Here is a 24,459-nt window from a genome sequence, read left to right as displayed (position 1 = left end):
CTAATTAGTGCCTATAGCAGCTGCGCTGCTCTTTCGAGTTATATTGCATGTACTCCATATATGTATCAGTAAAGATTGTTTGAGTGATTGAATATTGTTTATAACTTTGTATATTTGTAACTTTATACCTTTTATGTATATTTACAATTTATTCCTGTTCTTTGACAGAAACCGCACCATATAATCACACAAAAGGGAATGTCCTCATAAAGAAATAAAGGAAATTGGACATGTTCATTCTGGAGTAGCTGCAGTTCTTTCTAACAGAAGAATTAGGCCAGTTGGGTTCCAACCACACAATAGCGTACAGAATATCCCACAATCGTATTTACTAAAGCCAAAAACCACTTTGTTTAGTATATTCAATAGCAGATTTTTAGAAAAAGGTTTCTGCTTACCTTTCTTTAGTCCAATAAACGTCCATCTATTTGACAGTCTCCAGTCAATCACGTCGTTGGGTCACCAATTGTAGGATTCAAATGGTCCATTGCATGTTCAAAAATTGACGGAGACCTGAGTTGAAAATTAAGAAGTTTTATTTTGAATGCAAGAAGTTAGAGAGCATATGTTCTGCGCAGGAGAGATGTAATTTCAATTCAGCTCTGGTCTCTTTTTGGGCTCTCCTTCATGTTTTATAATGTCTTTCACACACTATCTAATCTCAACTTTATTGACTTATATGATGTCATCTTGGCAGTTGGATCATTCAGCAACCAAATGTTCCTCTTTCTGGTATCTTCTCTTGAATGTTGACCTTGACCGTCGACTAGGCAAATGTTTCAGAGCACGAACACACAGTTCATACATTTCAGAGCTCTCTGCATTTTACATACACCCATGCTCGATAACAGGCAGGTTGCTCAGAGCAGCCTATCAACTCTTCTCTTATGCACATATGGCATTAAACTCCTCAGAAAAAGAAACCCATTATTTCCGTATTTATTAGTAAATGTTAACAAAGCCTAACAATAAAAAATGCTATCCTTCAAACCCCACCTACTGCAGTGTAGGAGTGTTGGAAAACAGTATACTGTCACTCAGCCTTTTCAAACATTATTCAGACATGAAACCTCCTGTGCACATGAGAAAATGTTTTGCTGCATTCATGTCATGTGTGCAACTTTTTGTCCATGTGTTTCTTAAGCTACGCCGAATGAGCGAAACTCTGTAGACGCTGATCAGATCTGTAGGGTTTTCTCTCCAGTGTGAATCCTCTTCTGTGCAAAATTCTATTGTACGGCACTGTGAAAAGGGGCAGGATTAAACAAGATGATTAGACATTAAAAAAGTGAGCGATTGGTCCATATTTAAAATTTCTGTCCAGAGAGGTCATGTTTTGATCTTCGATTAGTCTCACACAGTCAAGTGATGCGATTTCGCAGGTCAGAGTTCACCAAGCTTGAACTTTGTAAGGCAGTGAACTGCGAAACTTGATGCACAAACTTGCGTTTCCGGTCTGATGCATTCGCGCGCGTATGAATGTAAGTCTATGGGGAGAAAGTCCAGTGTGACCGCGGCTTAAGTGCAAGTGAATGGTTTTTCTCCACTGTGGATCCTCATGTGTTTATTAAGGGATGATGATTGGCTGAAACTCCTCCCACACTGAGTGCATGTGAATGGTTTCTCTCCAGTGTGGATCCTCATGTGTTTATTAAGGTGTGAGGAGCAGTTAAAACTCCTCCCACACTGAGTGCATGTGAATGGTTTCTCTCCAGTGTGGATCCTCATGTGTTTATTAAGGTTTGATGATTTGTTGAAACTCCTCCCACACTGAGTGCATGTGAATGGTTTCTCTCCAGTGTGGATCCTCATGTGTTTATTAAGGGATGATGATTGGCTGAAACTCCTCCCACAATGAGTGCATGCAAATGGTTTCTCTCCAGTGTGGATCCTCATGTGTTTATTAAGGTGTGAGGAGTAGTTAAAACTCCTCCCACACTGAGTGCATGCAAATGGTTTCTCTCCAGTGTGGATCCTCATGTGCCGATTAAGGTGTGATGACTGGCAGAAACTTCCCACACTGAGTGCAAGTGAATGGTTCCTCTCCAGTGTGGATCATCATGTGTTTATTAAGGTGTGATGATTGGCAGAAACTCTTCCCACACCGAGTGCATGTGAATGGTTTCTCTCCAGTGTGGATCCTTATGTGAATCTTAAGGTTTGATAATTTGTTGAAACTCTTTCCACACTGAGTGCAGGTGAAATGATTCTTGTCTCTCCTTTTCAAAATACCATCAGTCTGTAAATGAGTTTTTTCCTCAATTTTGACATGATGTTCCTCCTCTTTACTCTCCTCATTCTCTTCAATTAGGTCTGAAATAAAATAAACAACATTAGTTTTCATTAAGTCTTAAAACTCTCGTCAAACGCTGAAAAGCGAAAAGACACTGGAAACATTGGCTACACACACTGTAATTTTGATGCACATTAAATGTAAAATGAATCAGATCATATTTTAATCTGTCCATTAACATGCAGGGCTCGACAATAAGGACTGCCCGATGACCCAGGGCCAGCGTGCGAGACGCTCAGGACAGTATAGAGAATGGTTACTGACCCAATCGGGCCAGTGCTGACTTATCACTTAAGTTTAATTTTTCTGCGACTGTTCGTCAGTTGCGTCGTGTTTGCCCAGTAAGCGTGGTTTGTCTGGCATATGTGAATCCCGCAATCGTGTGGGATCCGCGCCAAATCAATTGGTCTGAGATCGCCTGAATGAGCTGGTCTCAGATCGATGGGGTATATGCATGGCATTAAAGGCAGTTCACCAAAAACTGAATATTCCATTTACTCATCCTTCACTTGTTCCAAACTTGTTTGAGTTTCGTTCTGCTGTTTAAAATGGAAAAAAAACTAACAAGAAATCTGAGTGTTGAAGTATTCAACCAAGTTGCCAGTTTAAGGGCGATGATCACAGTGATGCATCGGTTAAAATGCATGAGTCTGGTTAACTTCAGTTGCTTTTATTCCACACCGGTGAATAGAAATGTGATTTGTTTATAACACGCTCAAATCCACCAAACAAACTTCACTGCCCGTTGCTTCACTCAGACTGCATTGTTCTCCCACGTGCACATCTTTGAAAGGCAAATGTGATTAGCAGTCAGTTAGCGACCTCTACTGGACAGGTTTGTGTAATGTTTTGTAACACTGAGCTTTGTAACATCCTAATAGACATGTTCTCTCACTATTACCAACCATTTTGTTTTTTATTATTGCCTAATAATAACTGTCATACATTAAACCCAAACCAAAAGTTTTCTAACTACTTGGAACAGGTGACTGAGGAAGCTATTTTTAGTGGGTTTTAAAGTGAGCCCCACACAATTATAAACATTGTAAACAATGCAGATACACGTCCAACATTAGATTAAACATTTCCTGACATCAAGTGGTGACATGTTTTCCACAATTGTTTTTTTTTTACTTTTAGAGGAACTCTTTTATTACATTAAAATTTATATAATTAATTACATTTAAAATATTTGCTAATCAATTTTGTTGTTTAAAATGTCTTATTTATATGTATTTTTTTTTCTACAAATGCAAATTATTTGAATAATTTACCAGTCATGGGATATATTATTAGTGTGCTTCACTATATTTGAAACATTTGTTATTATATTTATAAATATGTTGTTCTGCAAATGCATATTTTTAAATGTAATTTACTAGTGATGGATCATACTTATATGAATTTTTAATACTTGAAACATGCATAAATTGATTTTGTTAAAAGTATTTATTTATCTGCAAATGCCGATTATTTTAATAATTTACCAGTTATGAATCATACAACATTTGCAAATACATTTAGTATTTTTGTTGTTTAAAATATCATATAGTTCTGCAAATTATTCTAAGAATTGTCCAGTTGTGCATCATATTGTTCATGTAATTTAAAGATTTGCAATTCTGCTTTGAATTTTGTTGTTCAAAGTCTTTCTATTTCATGTAGATGAAAACCAGTTCTAAAATGTATCATTTATGCTTCATACTATGTGCATTTTCTAAAGATACAAAATAGGTGGTAAACTAGGGCTCTTCCCTTTTTTCCTGGCCTGTCTTTTCCTGGTCTGATTTCCTACTCTGCTCCTCTCCTCCTCTGGAGTCTATCTTCTCTGACTCTACTGCAATCACACTAACTTCTGGGCCTGCTCTCTTTGTCTCTCTCTCCCTCCCCCTGTGTCTCTCCTTCTGCCTCTGGTAACTTTAACTTAACATTTAAGCTGGGTACAATTTATATCATATGTTTTATCATTTCATATTTTAACATTTTATACAGTTATTTTGTACTTAATTCAGTTGTAACCATAGAGAATTATTGTCATTAAATCATCTCATTATCAAGTATTTGTGAATTACTTTTGATTTAACATCAACACTTAATATTGCAATACAATACAACCACATAATATCAACGCTCTCCTACATTTATAGCTATTAATACTGCCCTTATTTCCATTTTTGGTATAGGATTGCAGAAGAATGGTTTGACTAGAAATGTACAGTTTTTTACCATCATACTGATAACTCTTTAGTCATTCGGCAGAACTCCAGTTCGAACCGATGTGGTTTAAAACCCATTCTTTCAAAACCTAAAACTATAACCTACACACACTACTTACAGACAGCACACAATATAATATATCAGTGCACAAGATCAGTACAATATGCATTGCATTTAAATAATCATTTGAATGAACTGTTAGCGGAAGTGCTTCAGTATTCTGTTGAGTACTGGAATTAGCATGTAAGCTAACAAATCACTCATGTTCTCATTCACAATAGTGACACTGCGTTTCCCATACACTGATTTATTTGTAGTAATGTGGGAGTTTTCACATGAGCGTATCTTTAAAGGCAACCAGTTGTCCACAGAAAGTTTAATTGTCTTCATGAAGAAAACTTGTTTCTTTTCTCAAATTAGCCAATCACAATAAATGTGTAGTGTTTTGAAACTAAAGTCTTCATTTGTTACCCACAACACATCAAGATTTGATCAAGTCAAACTCTCATAATCTGACACAAATCACACCGCACGAGTTTAGCCGGACTTTCATTCGCCAGCAAGTTTTGTGAAATTGCAGACAAAATCCCCAAATTGGAGGCAAATGGCTGTTTGTTCATGGGAGTGACAATCAAACAATGTAAATGATCAGAAACACAATCTAGGGGTGTAGGACAGTGTTCCCTGCATCTCCCCAAACGTTTTCTCCTCCCTATTCTTCTAATTTTCTTTTCAGTGCTGAGCAAGTGTGCAATGTGCACAAATATAGTTATCGGTTCAAGTTGAAACACATTGTTAAATTTTGCTGTATTTGGCTAAACAGTTCAAGGGTGGCTCCCCAATGTGTAGATACATAAAATAAATAAGCTGACCAAAGTTCTTACGGGGAAAAGACTATTGAAGACAACGAATAGTGCAGTTCCTCAGCAGTGATGTTAACTTGTCTTTAGTTTACTTAGGTCACATGTTTTTTGACTGTGGGAGAAACCCAGGGGAAACCTACACAAGCACGGAGTGAACGAGAAAACTCCACACAAAATGTCAACCGGTTCAGCAAACTTTAACCTGTGACATTCTTGCTTTGAGGCAACATTGCTAACGACTGGGCCACCATGTTGCCCAATCTAGAAAGGAGGGGGAGTAGGGGTGGAAGGGGAATTTCTCAAGACAAAGATAACTGAGGTAAGAAACTCTGGTTATTTATAGTGAGTTAGGAATCATCTTATTGGTGAATCATGTGTTAGCTAATGCAGGACCAGCCATGGACAATCATAAGCATGTGATCTTCTCGAAAGTAGTTTATAAATAAACCTTATGTCAATGAACAGCCAAACTACATGAAAAAGCTGCCGTTTTGAATATACCATGTTTGTGTAGACAAGGTCTCAGTGTTGAGGACTCTGCTCTCCATTGTGAAGCTTCATGTGAGCGCTGAGGCTTCTTTTATGTTTAAAGTCCTTTCCACACTCACTGCATCTAAAACGATCTTCTCCTGAGTGAGTCTTCATGTGTTGCTTAATGGAGTCTGATCGTGCGAGAGTCTTTTCACACTGATCACATGTGAACACTATGGTTCCATTGTGACCACTCATGTGATTTATGAGGCTAGCTTTGGTTGTGAAGCTCTTTCCACACTAAGCACATGCAAACGGCTTCTCTCCGGCGTGACTTATGTGGTAATAGAGTGCATTTTTACAAATGAAACTTTTACCACACTGTACGGTTTCTCTCCAGTGTTGATCCTTATATAGATCTCAAGGTCTTGTTTTTGCGAAAAACTTTTCCCACACTGTGTGCAAATAAAAATTCTCTTTTCATTGTGAGTTCTCATGTGGATTTTAAGGGTGATGTTTCGCTTAAAACTCTTTCCACACTGAGGGCAAGAGTAAGGCTTCTCCCCAGTGTGAATTCTCATGTGTGCAGCAAAGTTTCCTGCATGATAGAAGCTTTGTCCACACTGTTGGCATGTGTACGGCCTCTCTCCAGTGTGAATTCTCATGTGGGTTTTAAAGCTTTGTGTATAACCAAAACTCTTTCCACACTGTTCGCAGGTGTAAGGTTTCTCTTTAGTGTGAACTCTCATGTGAATATCAAGCTTTGGCTTTTGGCTGAAACTCTTTCCACACCGTTGACAGCTAAAATAACACCCAGAATTGGATTTCCGAGGTCTTCTGCGTAATGAAGTCTTTTTAGTCAGTGTGGGTTTTTCACCAGTCATTATTTTTTGGGGTTTCTCAAACTGCTGTTTCTCCTCCATTTGATAAGTCTCTTCTTTCAGTACCACCACGTCTTAAAAATAAGTGAACTTTAGTATGAAGGCCCAAAGGAACAAGCATGAAATGGATGTTTCACCCACAAATGAAAATGACCGTACCATGTACTCTGTGTTATGCAGTTTTGATAAAGAAACTCATAAAGGTTTAAAACCACACGCGGGAGAGTAAATGGTGAGGATATTTTCATTTCTGCATCAACTATCCCTTTAAAGGGTTCCTATTATGAACCTTTTTACAAGATGTAAGAGGTTTTGGCTCAAAATCAGATCATAAACCTTGCAAAATATTTAATTTTGAGGGTCAGAGGAAAACCAAGCTCTTTTTGTGCCTGTGGCTTTAAATGCAAATGATCAAATGCACTCGCTCTAGATTACTCGTGTTGTGTTCCCTCATGTGTATCTTCCACTAAATTTAAACATTTTTTACTTGCTTGGAAGACCCGATTGAGACAAATCCTGCATGTTCATAGCAAGTGCGCATAATTTACCTTATATTAGTGAGTTTGCATTATTGTATATAACTTATGCATATGTTTCCCAGTACTGGGTTGCAGCTGGAAGGGCATCCGCCGTTTAAAACATATGCTGAATAGGTTGGTGGTTTATTCCGCTGTGGTAACCCCTGATTAATAAAGGGACTAAGCTGAAAGAAAATGAATGAATGAACTTGTGCAAATGCTTAATGCCACGTTTGCTGTAAACTGGAGTGATGAGGAGATGGCAAGATGACATACTTTGCTACTCGTTTTCATTCATTTGTACTTTTGTATTTGTTTTCTTGCCTTTGAGCATGTCCTGAGGCTTAGCTGAAGACCTACTTGGTGACATTTTATATACCCGACAAGATGCAGAAATGCCATTTAAAAAGGTGACCTGCTGTTTGTCCAATCAGGGACAGTGACAACATAAATATAGAAATAATAATGTTTACCAGGGGTTTGCAAATGTGAAACGTCTGTTAATGAACATCCAGGATTATTTTTTAACCCCAGGTAAAGCATGAGCAGTGTGGAACATGATTACAGATAACCCAGGATTCTGTATATACAGGGTTAGAATGACCCAGGGTTAACAATTTGAAGTGTGAAAAGTCCTAAGAATACTCAGCATCAGCTCTCAGGATAACTAGAGTACAATGACAAACAGCGACAATTGTCAATCATGTCATAGCAGTGACCAGGGTCCATTTCAGAAAGGAGGTTAAGTGAAAACTCAGAGTATTTTAACCCTGAAATGAGAGAAACTCTGGGTTTTCCATTTCAAAATGGCAGGTTTGTCAAACTGGAGAAAGCAAGGTAAGTCAAGCCTGTTTCTGAAAGTAACTTTAACTCAGTGTCAGTTACCATGGTAACTTACTCTGTGAACCTAACCTGGTCAGGGGCAGGTTTTATTCTTTAACCCTGAGTGTCTGTCGTTCTCCTTCCCTTTTTTTTAAAGACAAAGTGGTATTTCTCCCCTTAGCCTTACCTTTCCACCCACCTATTTTAATGCTCAAAACGATTCAAAACGATTGATGGAAACATCATGATGCATACTGTAACTTTTTAAAAATCCACATAAAAAATGCGCAAAACTGAGCAGGATAAACTTTTATTCGACAGAATCGATGCGCCTAAACTGGGAACACTTTTACTGAACAAATTACAGTAGGTGCATTAAAAAAGGTTTGTTATAAGAGATCATATGAGGATGAAAATGTGAATAGACAATTCAGCAGGCTGAGCACACTGCAGTTCATCGGAAATGTTGTTTTGGTCATTCTAAAACGCTTTAACCGTTTTAGTATTAATGTATATTATTAATGACCTCCAGAGTGTCAAGAGAGTCTGTTCTCCACGTCTCATGGCTTCAAACGCCCCCACGTGTTCATTGTGTGTCAACATTGTCTTCTGAGGCGCAAGTACATTTATTAAATAAAGAAAAAATTGACGCAGCTTCTTCTACCGCAGTAAATTCTGTTTTTACTGTTGATATGAGGCACCAGTTAATCAGGAAGTGACGATTTTTAAGGCCTAAATTTTTACGACATTTTATGACTCACGGAAACCCTGTTTAAACACAAGAGCCCTGGTAATTATTTATTATAATAATGATGTAATTCTAACTCAGATGCTATCTGTGAGAACTAGAAACAACTACTTTTAATAGTTTAAATACATGAAGAAGTTGATGAAAAAAAGGGGATTGTGATCAATATGACATATGCAAATGGAGAGCACTAAGCCAACACTATCACTGTAATAGCAGATATCTTCTATGAGAATACTTTAGGACAAATATCCTCAGCTCAGTTAAACTTTTTTAATTTATTGTTTTTATTTATTTTTATAGCACCAGTGCTCAAGGACACTTTACAAACCATAGGAAAACAAGAAAAGCAATAAACTTAAGGAGATGGGAAATGAGAGACTAATAATACATAATGACAAAAGACATGAGAACAAGTAACGAAAGAAACTCATTCCTGTCTTTCAATGAGTGCTTATGTGCATTAAGGAGAACTAGGCAGCACACTCAGGGCTGCAAGATGGATTTAATTTAGTATTCTTATTATTAAAATATATCTGAATGAGGATCAAATGACTGAGTTGGTCTTTAAGAATGAAAATCAACCTGTTTGTTCCTGCAGATCTTCCTGTTTGACTGTGAATGTTTCTTCAATCTTCACATCTTCACTCTCCACTTTAATAAACGCCATCTTTATAACAGTGTGGAGATCAGTCGCTTCAGCAGGAGTTTTTCTCTGTGTTTGGACACTTTATCCTGTTTAAAATTAACAAAGCAATAAAAATGTCCTGTTTAAAATAAATAAAACAATGAACAGAAACAAAATAACTTCTCTTCAACACTTGCTTCAACAGTTTCTTTATATGAGAGTAATTAACAAAAAGAAATCAGGCAAAAGGTACCATTAAAACACTTATTACACAGATTTCTGTAACTTATTCAAACAATAGCCAATATTTACGTAGGAGTAAAATAATATTACGTTGTAAAAAAACCTGAACCTTTAATTAAATCGGTTTATATCTGTAAACGTTTTAAAACAAACCTTTCTCTAGTTGATTCACAGCGCTAAAGCGGCGCCGCCTGATGACGTCACGCCACGCCAAACTAAAAGTCTTTTTTGTTTAGCTTTTTTTGCCACTTACTGTTGAAGTCATGGCCAGGGCCAGATGGAATCTGCGGACGTTTTTTGCTATTTCTGCGGAGAATTTTGGTAAAAATCTGCGGATTTCTGTTAAATTATTTTGGGAGTATCATAACTAAAACCTTAATATGTGAAATAAAAAAAATATATCTTTATAACTTGTATTTAATGTTTAAAATGCAAATCCAATTGGATTCACTTTATTTAGTAAACAAAGCAAGTCTCTCATTCAATATATCTACTAAAAGACAAGAAAATATTGCATTACAAACTGCATTGTACATAAATCAGATGAACATTTTCATATTAGTCAATATTACTGTAATTTAAAAACTGAATAAATTTAGATTTTTCCCAGAGATAGGATGTGGCTGGAAGGGCATCCGTTGCGTAAAAACCGTAGACTGTAAAAACATGCTGGATAAGTTGGCGGTTAATTCAAGGGACTAAAATTAATGAATAAATTTAGATTTACACACATTTACTCAAGTAAATAAATAGAATTAATGATGGGCTAAAAATCTGCGAAATTCCTGGTCATGGCTTATATATACAGCATTTGGAGTTGATCAAAACCTTTACTCTAAACATTTTTAAGACAATAAAAAAACGTTTTAATCCACTAAGACTAAGTGTTTAAAGCAGAAAATCTCAACATTCTAAGATGTATAATAAAAAATCTCATGGGTGTTTTGAGTTGAAACTTTACAGACACATTCTGGAGAATCTCAAATCTTGAAAAGGGGTAAAATTGGTGCCCTTTAAGTAAAAAGTACCCATTACTACTACATGTTTTAGTTTCACTAGCTGGGTCATTATCACTATAAAGTGCCTTTGATGTCCCACAAGATTGAATCAGTCCTATTTGAATATAATGCGCAATAATGAAACTCTGATGTTTTGATATAGTTGGTTAAACCTTTACACACATGCAGGTAGATTTATAAGTGTTTTGAAATATGTTTTTGCCATGTCCCACACACTGCTCAGACAACTTCAGTGAGTCTAAAAAGTAGGTAAATTATATCAAATTAAAAAAAGATTTTTAAATATTCTTATTGTCTTTAACAAGTTATTTTAAAGAGAAGTCATTTTAATAACTTTTATTCTGTTTTAATAATATCATTAATCATTTTGCACGTGTCCTTGAAATTGCAGTCCACCCTGTCATGATGTTGTAAATGCCCCTTTAAGATGTACTCTCATATGCTCATTAGCATCCCCGTGCCCATTTTGCTTTGCTTTAGAGGTTAAAACATCTGCTGTGCACACAGTAAATATCTACACTTATGTTTCCTATTTTTCCTCATATTGTGTTTGAAAATGAATGTTGTCAAGCTTAACATGTCCCTGTCAGAGTGAAACATTAATTAATATAAATTTAGAATTAAAAATAAAGCTTTTAAACTGTGCACAAAGAGCTTAAATAGGGAAACACTTTACCAGCTGCAGGTGCTACATGTGTTAAATAAATGCTATCTTTAGCCATAAATGTCCTCCTTGTCATTGTTCACCCTGTCACAAATCCTTCCTTGACAAGATGGACATATATGCATTGTTATTGACACTTTATTTTCTTTAATATTTTATTGTTAATTAGTAAATGTTTTTTTTATGTTACAACACTTATACACACACACATACTGCACCAGCAGATGCAATATGAGTCATGGACAATACAAACCTTTGGGCAATATCTGTCTCAGTCTATATTGAGGACATCATTTTAAAGTCCATATAATGGATCTCACTGACTGTTTGAAATAAAACTACAGCCCTAGGTGTTTGTACAATTATGTGAACATCTGTAATCTAATTATTTACCTTATTCTGAAGAAGAAAAAAAAAACAGTATTAAGGTGTTTAACTTGAGTTGTCTCCAATATTCCCTTCACTCCTCCAATACAGTGTACAATATAAAGATTTACATTTATTAGCAATTTAGTTTAACTTGAAGGACAATAATTGTTTATTTTACCATTAATTTGCATATTGATAAAATCTAATTGATAACAGAAGAGGCGGCATGGTGGCTCAGTGGTTTGCAGTATTAGTGAAAACAGAAGTTTGAATTCTTGAACACTTTATAACCCTTTTATATGAACCCTTTATTATTTCATGTTGTACCTTGTGTTTTTCAAATGTTCTTCTATATTTAGTTCACTAAATAAAGCCTTTGTCCACACTGTCATGCTAATGTCCACCCTGTCATCTTGTTTTCCACCGTCATGTTCAACTTTTATGAAAATAAACAAATTATTTATAACCTCAGAAAAACATCTCGTGTGATTGCTTAATTAACCAATAAAGGACAGTTAATATTGTCTGAAATCTTGACAAAATATTTTAGATCTTGGGGTTTATTTAGAAAAGAATATGCAATTGCATATTTTATTGGAAAATTAATGTTTTGTCCATTATTTCAATTTTATAAATAGACTTTTTCCGTGAAGTAGGGTTGGTAAAGGGACACATTACCTTTCTGAAAATATACATGTTATAATCACACTGAAATGAAAATATACTTATACTACTTTGAATTTGTTCATGACAGGATTGACACAATTTGAGGTTTGTTTCCTGTTTTTCTGCTTGCAGATTATTTGTAAAAGGTGCAGGAGCGTGACCAACATTCATTTCTTACAGTCTAAGGTCTAATTAATACAACTATGTGGTTAAATAAAAAATCTCAAACTTAAAAAAAAATATATATATATTTTAATTTTGGTGTCTCAAAGGCACTTTATAGTCATAATGACCCTAAAAACGTTTTTCAAAATTGTCTTAAAAATGTTTAGATTACAGGTTTTGATTAACTTTAAATACTGAATATCTGTGTCTGTGTGAGAGATAGCAGATATGTTGTGTAAAGTGGGAAACGAGGGAGAAATGTATCAACATAACTGCAAGTGGCAAAAAAGCTAAACAAAAAATACTTTTATTTTGGCGTGGCGTGTGACGTCACAAGGCTGCGCTGCTCCCGCGATGTGATTCAAGTTCAATTCACCTTTATTTGTATAGCGCTTATACAATGTAGATTGTGTCAAAGCAGCTTCACATAAAAGGTCACAGTGAATAGGAACAGTGTAGTTCAGTTTGTAGTGTTTAAGTTCAGTTCAGTTTAGCTCAGTTCAGTGTGGTTTAATAATCACTACTGAGAGTCCAAATATTGAAGAGCAAATCCAACGATGCGCAGCTCTACAGATCCCGAAACATGCAAGCCAGTGGCGACAGCGGAGAGGGAAAAAAAACTTCACTAAAGGCGGAAGTGAAGAGAAAAAAAAACCTTGAGAGAAACCAGGCTCAGTTGGGCATGACCATTTTAATTTCTCCGCTGGCCAAACGTTTGTGCAGAGCTGTAGTCTCAGTGGCGGAGGCTGGAAGCTGGCCTCAGCGAAGACTCGTCTGTCTCTGGAGCGTCACAGGAATCAGTCTCATGTTCTCCACTCCTCCATGACCATCACAGTAGCTGCTCAGGATTCGGCCAGGTCCAGGATATAAAAAACCTTGGGATCATCTCGTCGTTGGTCTTGGATCGAATCAGTGACTCTGCATAGTCTGAGGGCCTCGGGAAGAGTATCCCCAGGTGGAAATGGAGAATAAAGAAAATAATTAGCGTAGCTGATGTTCACAGTGTATATCAACAAGATGCATAACCTGTGTGGAAGCCCCCAAGTGGTGCACTAAGTGTATGCTTTACACTTAGTGGAGAAAGGTTTGTTTTAAAGCTTTTACAGATATAAAGCTATTGATTAAAGTTTTAGGGTTTCCCTCTGATGCTAAATATGTACCTGTTGTTGACAATATTATTTACTCTTTATACAACGTTGTACTATTTTACTCACAGTAATCGAGGGCTATTGTTCTCAGATATTAATAGGAGTAATGTGTTGTAGACATGCAAGTCATCATGAAGTGGATTAAAATGTTTCTTAAAATTGTCCTAAAATGTTTAGATTAAAGGTTTTGATCAACTTTATACTAAATATCTGTGTATGTGTGTGTGTGTGTGTGTGTGTGTGTGTGTGTTTGAGAGAGAGAGAGCAAGTGTAAAGTGGAAAACGAGGGAGAAATGTATCAATAAGTCATGACTGCAACAGTAAGTGGCAAAAAAAAGCTAAACAAAAAAAAGACTTTTATTTTGGTGTGGCGTGTGACGTCATCAGGCGGCGCCGCTTCAGCGCGGTCATTCAACTGGAGAAAGGTTTGTGTTTTAAAACGTTTACAGATATAAACCGATTTAATTAATGCACAAAGAATGCAATTCGCCAAAAAAAACTAAGAAGAAGAAAAAGAACCGATTTAATTAAAGTTTTAGGTTTGTTTATCCCATGCTATGTTCCTGCTGTTGAAAATATTATTTTAACCCTTTATACAACAAAGGACTTTTTTATTTTCAGTAACCGAGGGCTATTGTTTGAATAAAGTAACAGAAATGTGTGTAATAAGTGTTTTAATGAAACCTCATATAAAGAAACTGTTGAAAAGAAGTTATTTTGTTTCTGTTCATTGTTTTGTTCATTTTAAACAGGATAAAGTGTCCAAACACAGAGAAAAGCTCTGGAAAGGTTTTCATTCTCAAAGACCAACTCAGTCATTTGATGCTCATTCAGATATATTTTGATAATAAGAATACTAAATTAAATCCATCTTGCGGCCCTGAGTGAGCTGCCTAGTTCTCCTAAATGCACATAAGCATTCATTGAAAGACAGGAATCAGTTTCTTTCTTGATACTTGGCACTAAAAAAATAAACAAAAACAATAAATTTAAAAAGTTTACCTGAGCTGACAATATTTGACCTACAGTATTCTCATAGAAGATATCTGTTATTACAGTGATAGTGTTGGCTTTGTACTTTCCATTTGCATATGTCACGTTCCCTTTTTTCCATCTTTTCCACAATTTCCATAACTTTTAAAGTTGTCTTAGTAGTTGTTACTAGTTCCCACAGATAGTATCTGAGTTAAAATTATTTCATTATTATTCTAAAAACTAATTACCAGGGCTATTGTGTTTAAACAGGGTTTCCGCAGGGTCTTAAAATGTCTTAAATATCCAAAATCTAAATTTTAGGCCTTAAAGTTTTAAATTGACTGAAATATTGTGTTGTAGGTCTGAAATCTTTAAGTCTTCATTTTCCTTTGTTCATGTTTTGCTACCCAATCTGGCCAAAACCCATACAATCACCAACAATCCATCTCAATAAAACTTTCAACTTTTTTTTCAAAAGGTCATTTTAACTCTATTTATCATAATGGTTTAATTATTTTCCTTACAATAACATTTGTTAAAACGTGCTCCATGGATTTACTGCTGAGGACATCGACCTGGACAGATTGTTGTGTATAGATTTAGTTTATTATAGTTTTTAAAACATTTTAACAAATGTTCATTATTTATTTTTTTGTATAGAAAGTTTATGTTGGAAAAAAGCGTATGGTTACAACAACAGCTTGCTTGTTTGTACACAATATTTAAAATATTTTGCTAAGAAATATCTAAAATATTGTAATTTTTTATTATTCATGTATTATTGTATAATTAAATACATGAAATTATAATATTGTTTTGATAGGACAAATAAAAATCTTTTCTATCTGGGCAATTTAAATAATTCTTTAGCCTTTTATGAGTCTAAAATTTCATTCATAATGGTCTTAAAAAATGTCTAAAGCCTTACATTTAACTTTGTGAAACCTGCAGAAACCCTGGTTTAAAGTATGTCAAAAAATGTGGATGTCCCCAATTTTAAATATGCTGAATAAAATGGACATTAAAATAATTAATTATTATAAAACATTGTACTGTAATCCAAACTATATGATGATGTGTTGGACGACGTGAACAAATTATAGTGGAACAATAACGTTTAGCATTGCACTAAAACTGGCCAACAAACTAGTCTAAAAGACTTTTTCTGCTTAAGAAATGGATTACAGCATGCTGATGATATGCAAACATTTGAGTGTAAAGTTCGTCAGTATTGACCATATTCTTCATGTACCAGCAGGCGCCGCCATTGGAATCTATTTGCTTGACTTTATTTAAAGAATTAATTTTTAGATCTTAAAAACAGTGTTATAGTGCTTAGGCATGGGACGATAACCACTTTCAATGAATAAAACATTTTCCTTCACCTTAGTCCCTTTAATTATCAGCGGTCGCCACAGCGGAATAAACCACCAACTTATCCAGCATATGTTTTAAACAGCGGATGCCCTTCCAGCTGCAACCTAGTACTGGGAAACATTTGCATAATTTAAATACAATAATGCATCTCACAAATATTAGCGTGAATCAAGCGTACTTGCTGTGAACATGCAGGATTTGTCTCAATCGGGCCTTCCAAGCAAGTTACAAATGTTTAAATTGAGTGGAAGATACAAATGAGGGAACACAACACGAGTAATCTTGAGCGAGTGCATTTGATCATTTGCATTTAAAGCCACAGGCACAAAAAGAGCTTGGTTTTTCTCTGACCCCCAAAATTAAATCTTCTGCAAGGTATATGATCTGATTTTGAGCCGAAACCTCAGACACATTCTGGGAACACCAAAGACTTATTTTAAATCTTTTTATTTTGTGGGTGAAACATCCATTTCATGGTTGTTGCTTTGTGCCTCCATACTAAAGTTAACTTTGTTTTTTTTAAGACCTGATGGTGCTGAAAGAGGAGACTCATCAATGGAATGAAGTGAAAGAGAAACAGCAGTTTAAGAAACTCCAAGAAATAACAACTGATGAAAAACCCACACTGTCTAAAAGGACTTCTTCACGCGTAAGACTTCGGAAATCCAAATCTAGGTGTAATTTCAGCTGTAAACAGTGTAGAAAGAGTTTCACTAAAAAGTCAAAGCTTGATGTTCACATGAGAGTTCACACTAGGGAGAAACCTTACATCTGCGAACAGTGTGGAAAGAGTTTTGGTCAAATACAAGGCTTTAAAACCCACATGATAACTCACACTGGGGAGAGGCCGTACACATGCCAACCGTGTGGAAAAAGCTTCAATAATACAGGAAACTTGGCAGTGCACATGAGAATTCACACTGGGGAAAAGCCTTACTCTTGCCCTCAGTGTGGAAAGAGTTTTAAGCAAAATGGCACCCTTGAAGTCCACATGAGAACACACACTGGAGAGAGAAGTTTTACTTGCACACAGTGTGGGAAAAGTTTTGCTCAAAAACAAACCTTGACACCCACATGAGGATTCACACTGGAGATAAACCTTACACATGCACAGAGTGTGGTAGAAGTTTCCAATATAAAAGCACACTCAAACACCACATGATAAGTCACGCCAGTGAGAAGCTGTTTGTATGTGCTCAGTGTGGAAAGAGCTTCACAACCAAAGCTAGCCTCATGAATCACATGAATGGTCACAATGGAACCATAGTGTTCACGTGTGATCAGTGTGGAAAGAGTCTCACACGCAAAGACTCCATTAGGCAACACATGAAGATTCACTCAGGAGAGGATCGTTTTAGATGCAGTGAGTGTGGAACGAGCTTTAAACATAAAAGAAGCCTCAGCACTCACATGAAGCTTCACAATGGAGATCAGAGTCCTCAAAATTGAGGCCTTGTCCACACAAATACGGGTATAATCAAAACGGCAGCTTTTTTATGTAGTTCGGCTGTTCATTCACGTGAAAGATCACATGCTTATGATGGTCCTGCATTAGCTAACACATGGTTCACCAATCAGATGAATCCTAACTCACTGTAAATACCCAGAGTTTTTACCTCAGTTACCTTCGTCTTGAAGAAGCACCTCTCACAATTACAGCCTCGAGTCTTTTTAAATCCGATGCCACAAGCTTGGCACACCTGTCTTTGAAAATTTTGCCCATTCCTCTTTGCAGTACCTCTCAAGCTCTATCAGGTTGGATGGGAATTGAAGGTGTACAGCCATTTTCAGATCTCTCCAGAGATGTTCAATAGGATTTAGGTTTGTGCTCTGGCTGGGTCACTCAAGGACATTCACCGAGTTGTCGTGAAGCCACTCCATTGATATTTTGGCGGTGACCTTTGAGTCATTGTCCTGCTGGAAGCTATTCTGACTAGTCTTCCAGTTTATGAGGCTGAAAACATCCCCACTGCATGATGCTGCCACCACCATGCTTCACTGTAGGGATGGTATTAGCCTGGTGAGGAGTGGTGCCTGGTTTTCATTAAACAGAACACCTGGCATTTAGGTCTCTTTACATTAAGTTTGAAATTAACTAGCAAATAAGAGATTCTTGATGGAATGTTGAATTATATGTGTCTAAAGACAATATAGCAGGAAGAAAAGCTAGAAGAAACCGTTTAAGTGAGAGAAATCGTGTTTAATTAGTTAATGATTGTGACGGAGCTGATAACAAGAAGCCTTGTTAACGTGAAACTAACTCGATTAACATAGGAGATCGTTTGAAAAGAAACACGATTAGAGTTAAATGTTGGAAAAAAAAGAGAATAAGCGAAAGGATCGAGTGAAGAAGTTCTTCACATTAAAGAGATTAAAAGTTCATCTGGTTTTGGTCAGGTTTTTTAGTTGTTTTATTTTTCCTCTTTTACCTGGATTGGTGCCATCATTGTGCTCCTGTGTGATCCATTGAATTGATGCTGGATTGGGATTGATGCTTACTGGATTCTGGATTCGTTCTGACTCCTGTCATCGCTGAAGGGGTTGGGACTGGCGAGCCACACGGACCTAACTTCAATTTGTCATTGTGTGAAACTGATACTGTTGCTGATCTGGATGGTAGTAAACTGAACTATAAGCACACACAGTCGTTCAATTCTTTCTTTTGGGAAAAGGATTCACTCACAGAGGAGAAACTGAGTGACAGACATTTCGTTGTTGCTCCCTGAGAAATTTTATATTCACAAAACGGTGAATATACATTTACTGACTGCTTTTTGCAGGAAAAGAAAAGACTTTTGAGAAACTGAGTTTATAGAGAATAAAAAGAACTGTGATCATATATGAACTGCTTTATTGGTTCGTTACTTCATTTATTGTTGATGTATCAAGTGTAAGAGGTTTGGGTTTGTTTTATTTGTTTTTTCACATACAAAAATTGCATAGATCAGAGAGGAAGAAGAATTTAACACAGTTGAGAAATTAATCCAGAAAATATATTTTTTATTTAATAGTTTATTTCATAACAATTTAAATCGTTACTTATAAGGGTTCATTTTACTGATAAAGAGTCAAGTTTATTTTTTCTATCTGTGAAATTGAAGAGAATTGAGAGTGAAACCTGTGAAAACAAAGGATTATATCAGTTATATTTCACCAACAGTATTGAGTAAAGGTTATACTTACCTAATATATACTTACCTGTTGAGTAAAACCGGGGTTTGAAACCTGTAAGAAATCAAATTGAGAAACATTTGTGAAACATTATTTTATTATTTCATTTATTATTATGCATTATACAGTGACTGACCGATGCAGACTCCCTAAAGGCCTTTCAGATTACACAATGCCGCTTGCCAGTTACGACAGATCAGATTTGTGTCATCATGAGATGTTGACTTGAGAAACTCCTGATGTGTTGTGGCATCTCCTGTTTCCAAAATGCATCACAAACTGCTTAAGAAACTGTTCTACTATGATAATTAGTAATCAAAATAAATTATGTTCAGTAAGATGTACTTGTGTTTACTAACTGTTTATTCAGTTAAACATGAATGTTGAACTGTAGGCCTACATAAGCTCCAAACAGCGAATTATTATTATTATTATTTTTTTATTACCTTAATCTGACTAAAGTCGTAACTGAACTAAACAGAAATGGAATTAAGACGTGGAGTATGCATATATTAGTGGCATTATTGAAGTAAACACTGCGATCATACTATTACCGTCATGTAGGACTTCTTGCCATATTTTCCGACAAGATCCACACATGCGGATGTCAGTAAAGGAGCGCACACACACACACACATACACATCGTGAAATGCAGAAGTTTTTTTTCTTTCCATTTGGCTAGTGTTATTAAATTCTATAACACTCTCACTAGTCCTTACTCCCTATTTGCGTCTAATACCCCAGTGTGTCACGGGGACATGAATGCAATGTTCATGGTTGAATGTGGAACTGCCGAACTACAGTTAAAGTCAGGCAAAATTACAGGAAACTCTTACATGAAAGCACTTTACGTAAACGCCTTAATTTTATATTGGTGCACACATTTATACATGTTACAGAATTCACGAGTTGTTCTTGAGGTTTTTCCCCTTTCAGAGTTTTGAGCTGAAAGTGATGGGGTGGTTTTCCACTTGATAAGTGTGGAGTCGGAGAAAGTAAATATAGCGATCAGTTTACAAAGTTTTCATCCCGCATTTGATGTCTCTTCTTTTTTTTTCTCCGCTTAATCGGCCACAATATTATTGTCTATTAAGGCTAGATTACAGATGTCCATGTAGATATAGTCTGTAGTGTCTTCGAAGTATGTGAAAGATCCAGAAGGGCATCCTGCTGATTTGATTTAGAAGGGCACTTTTTGTCAGACAGCTCACTGGTCAGGTATACATCCGTGCTAAAATATCAAGGTGAAAGTCATCATAGCTTGCGTGGAATAGACCCAGCTCCCAACTCAACGGCAATTTTTTTTTATCGCACGATAAGAGTCTTAGTCACCTTAGAATTATAAGGTTCTATCTGAAATTTTTGTCAAAATTGAGTTATTCACATGTTCTTATTAAATGGCATCTTATTTACATTATGTGATGTTTTTTTTTTATAAGTTGTTTACATTTTAAGACTTTTTATTTAAAAAACAAAAAAGGTTTATCTACAAAGTTGAACTCTAGCTTGGCTCTATAAGGTTCTTTCTGTGAGCCAATCAGCATTTTTAATGCACGCATGAGGACCAATCAGGATCAGCTTTCTTTGTCATTTGCCGGACTGCTCCATTGATAGCGGAAAACACCAGAAAGACAAAATCACACAAAATCAGAGTCGACCAAATAATGCCACACAAATGTGATGATTTAGAAGCATTTCTTGATATTGAGATTCATGCATTCGTTCATTTTCTTTTCGGCTTAGTCCCTTTATTAATCTGGGGTCACCACAGCAGAATGAACCGCCAACTAATCCAGCATATGTTTTACGCAGCGGATGCCCTTCCAGCTGCAACCCATCACTGGGAATCACCCATACACACTCATTCAAACAAATACACTACGGCCAATTTAGCTTACCCAATTCACTTGTACCGCACGTCTTTGGACTGCGGGGGAAACCGGAGCACCCGGAGGAAACCCACACCAACACGGAGAGAACATGCAAGCTCCACACAGAAATGCCTACTGACCCTGCCGAGGTTTGAACCAGCGACCTTGCTGTGAGGCAATTGTGCTACCAACTGCATTACAGCGTCTCCGACATTAAGATGAAATGTTAAATTTTACATTGTTGAAAATTGATGGATGTATGATAAAAATGTAAATATTAAATGTCAAATATATTTATTTGTTTACATATAGTCAGTGAAACACTTTTCAGTGTTTATTAAACTCATTTGGTCATCATCTGTTTCTTTTGAAGTCTTTAAATTTAATATTAAGCCTTGAAGGGCAAATACCTAATTTAATTCATGGGCCTATAATTCAATAGATGTAATTCAATAATTCATATAAAGCATAACATTTTATAAATATTAACATATTAGTTGGATAAAATTAACAGCTGCACTGGAACATTTTTTAGCACATTTTGTATGCTTAATTTGAACAAGAAAAAATATTCATCCTAAAACATGAAATAAATGTTACAGAAAACAAAAAATTAACTTTCTCAAGCTTCAACATATTGTTACAACACCAACTTATATATTTTTTGATTGTATTTCTTGAAAAGTAATGCTTTAATGAATGATCTGCCAGATAGAACCTTATAATTCCAAGTGGAAAATGACTTTTCCAGAATAAGAAGGTTCTATCTGCATTTACCGTGGTTATTTTACTCCAATTTGCAAATGTAAGAGAACTTTGATCATTTACATTTAGAGAACCCTTAGGGTCTCTGTCATGTTCCTGTTAGAAAGAGAACTGTTACACACATATTGTTTGCTATATGGATTGCAAAAACTTTGAAGCTCAATATCTCAAAATCATTTAGAACGCATATAGAACCTAAGGTGACGATATATATTTAAACCACAGTCTATCTGCCAACAGTTTTTCCAAGAAGTTTCCCGTACAGTTTCCTACACCCTCCGCCTGATATCCGGTTCATGGTTCATTTACTAAAACCACAAAAATCATGCGACCCACCTAACAAACACAATTACGTTGTAGTGATGTGTGAACAGTGTTGGATTTTTTTAAAGGCAACATTGCTACTTACGTGCTCGCCAGTGGTGTAGTCCTAAAAAAAAGGTGGTGTACTATTGCACCCAACCCAAATTTTAAATGAAAGTAGGCAAATAAACGACGAAAGTCAATGTTTCTTTAATCCATTAGCTATTTATATATATATATATATATATATATATATATATATATATATATATATATATATATATATATATATACTGTAAAAAATTATTTTAACAGTAAAAGTCTGTAAAATCTACAGTGAAAACTTGTTAAATAATTAACAGCTCATTTCAGCGCAAAATACGGAAAATAACTGTAACAGTGTCTGAAATCTCACCACACACCCTCATTCACTAGTCCCTAAATTAGTCAATCAGTTTAGTCCACTAGACGGAGGGAATGACCACAAATAAGTGAATTGATGAACACCTGCAGCTAACAAGCACAATCACAGAAGGACACAACCAGAAATAAAACTACAGACACAGCCTCACACCAAACCAACTGAATTAAAACAGAGGATTAAATAACTCCATTAAATAACAGCATAAGCAGCTTCACTGATTACAGTTTGACTTCAATTCTCTCATATCTGCAAGAATATTTGATAATTAACAGAGGTTTATATTTTTATTGAAAATGTTTGATTTGACCTCACCATCATGGAGATTAGAGGCTGCTTTACTTGAGCTCTTGAACATTTACTCTGGCTGTTATAACTGTGTTTCTGTAACTCATCAGTTTTAGCAAGAAAAGTGATGAAAACGGTTATGTACTTAATGCAGAGTTGATTTCATAAGTCACAAAGAAATTTCTAACTAATTTAATTAATTTATGCAATGTTATTTGGGACAGTAATACAGCTTCCAGAAGGGTCAACACGTAATTATGAAGGAATTAATATTTAGAGTTTTATGCAGAAAACCTTGAAAGCTCATTTAAGACACACAGACATCAAGAATCAGGATATGAACCTCAACCATGGTTGGTTAAAAAAAAAAAGCTGCATAATTTGGTCATTCAGCAATGCATGCTGGGTATCAGCATAGTACAAAACTCTGAGCATGCATTGCAGCATGAATAAATTATGCAGCTTTATGCTCTCAACATTTCTTTCTTTGCTTTATTTTGTTTTTGGGGTGTAATATTTCAGTAGATTGTTTTGTATTGTTCTGGGTTTGGTTTTTTATTTGATTTTTATTTTTTGTTTGTCACCATTATTGAGATTCAAAGTCTAATTGTTGATGTCTGTGTGATTGCAAGTGCTTCCTTAAGTAAAACATTCTCAATATGACTGGTGTATTTAGACCTCTTAAATTGTCGTTGATTGCTGAGGCTCCAGTAGTTTCTTCTATTCATATTATTGAATCCTCGCACTTAATATTATAATCAACAAATAAAAGATGGCAAGGTCTGCTTTGATATGACAGTTAGTCTCATCACTGTTAAATTCAGATTTTATTTAGGCTTTTCACGCTATACAAATAGTGTGATTAACTCCATTAATTACAGCAGCCAAAATAAAAACTACTTAAAACAAGCAGTTGAAGATCCCGACTAAAACAGACTCTGTCCTCCATCATGGTGACTTCAAATGAACAACAGAAATTTCATTAAGAGCTTTTGTTCATGTGACAGAAATAAAGTCAAAGGTCAGTAATAAGTGAAGCTCCTGATGTTTGTGGAGTTGTTTAATGATCTCTGCTGAGCTCTTGAGAAATAAAAGTTTTATTGTGTAATTATTTTTAATTAATTATTATTTTTATTTAGAGTTTTATCCTCAGTTGATTTCATCTTTGATTTTGGCTGTAATTTGTGTTATTTGGTCTTGTTGTTCTTTCCTTCAGTGATTCTGCTTGTTAACACTTGTTCATCAATAATTATTAATCCTCCTTTAATTAGACACTTATTTATCTCATTAACTTCATCACTGTCTGAGTGTTCAACCCTCTGTAGTGAGGACACTTGTGAGGATTTTGCTCTGGGATTTGAGGGGTTCTGTGTACAAGTCCAAGATGAACTCAGTGAATCTGATGTTATGCTGCATCTTCTTTTGTTTAAAGGTAACTGTGTAGTTACTAATGCAGTGAAAGTCTGTTTGTTAATTACAGTCACACATGAACACAATAATGCATTTAATGACTTTATTTAAAGAGTTTTTGTAGTGAACTGATGTACGATGGTTCTCAATATGCTCAGATAT

General features: G+C 35.7%; 1 pseudogene; it reads right to left on the bottom strand.

Annotated features, from left to right (window-relative positions):
• Positions 1–469: 469 nt before the first annotated feature.
• On the bottom strand, positions 470–9,544 carry LOC130222176 (gastrula zinc finger protein XlCGF8.2DB-like; annotated as a pseudogene).
• Positions 9,545–24,459: the final 14,915 nt, after the last annotated feature.

The sequence above is a fragment of the Danio aesculapii genome, chromosome 4, assembly GCF_903798145.1.
Source record: "Danio aesculapii chromosome 4, fDanAes4.1, whole genome shotgun sequence".
Lineage (NCBI taxonomy): Eukaryota > Metazoa > Chordata > Actinopteri > Cypriniformes > Danionidae > Danio > Danio aesculapii.
The sequence above is the reverse complement of the archived record's forward strand: the minus strand, read 5'-3'. Positions and strand labels throughout refer to the sequence as shown.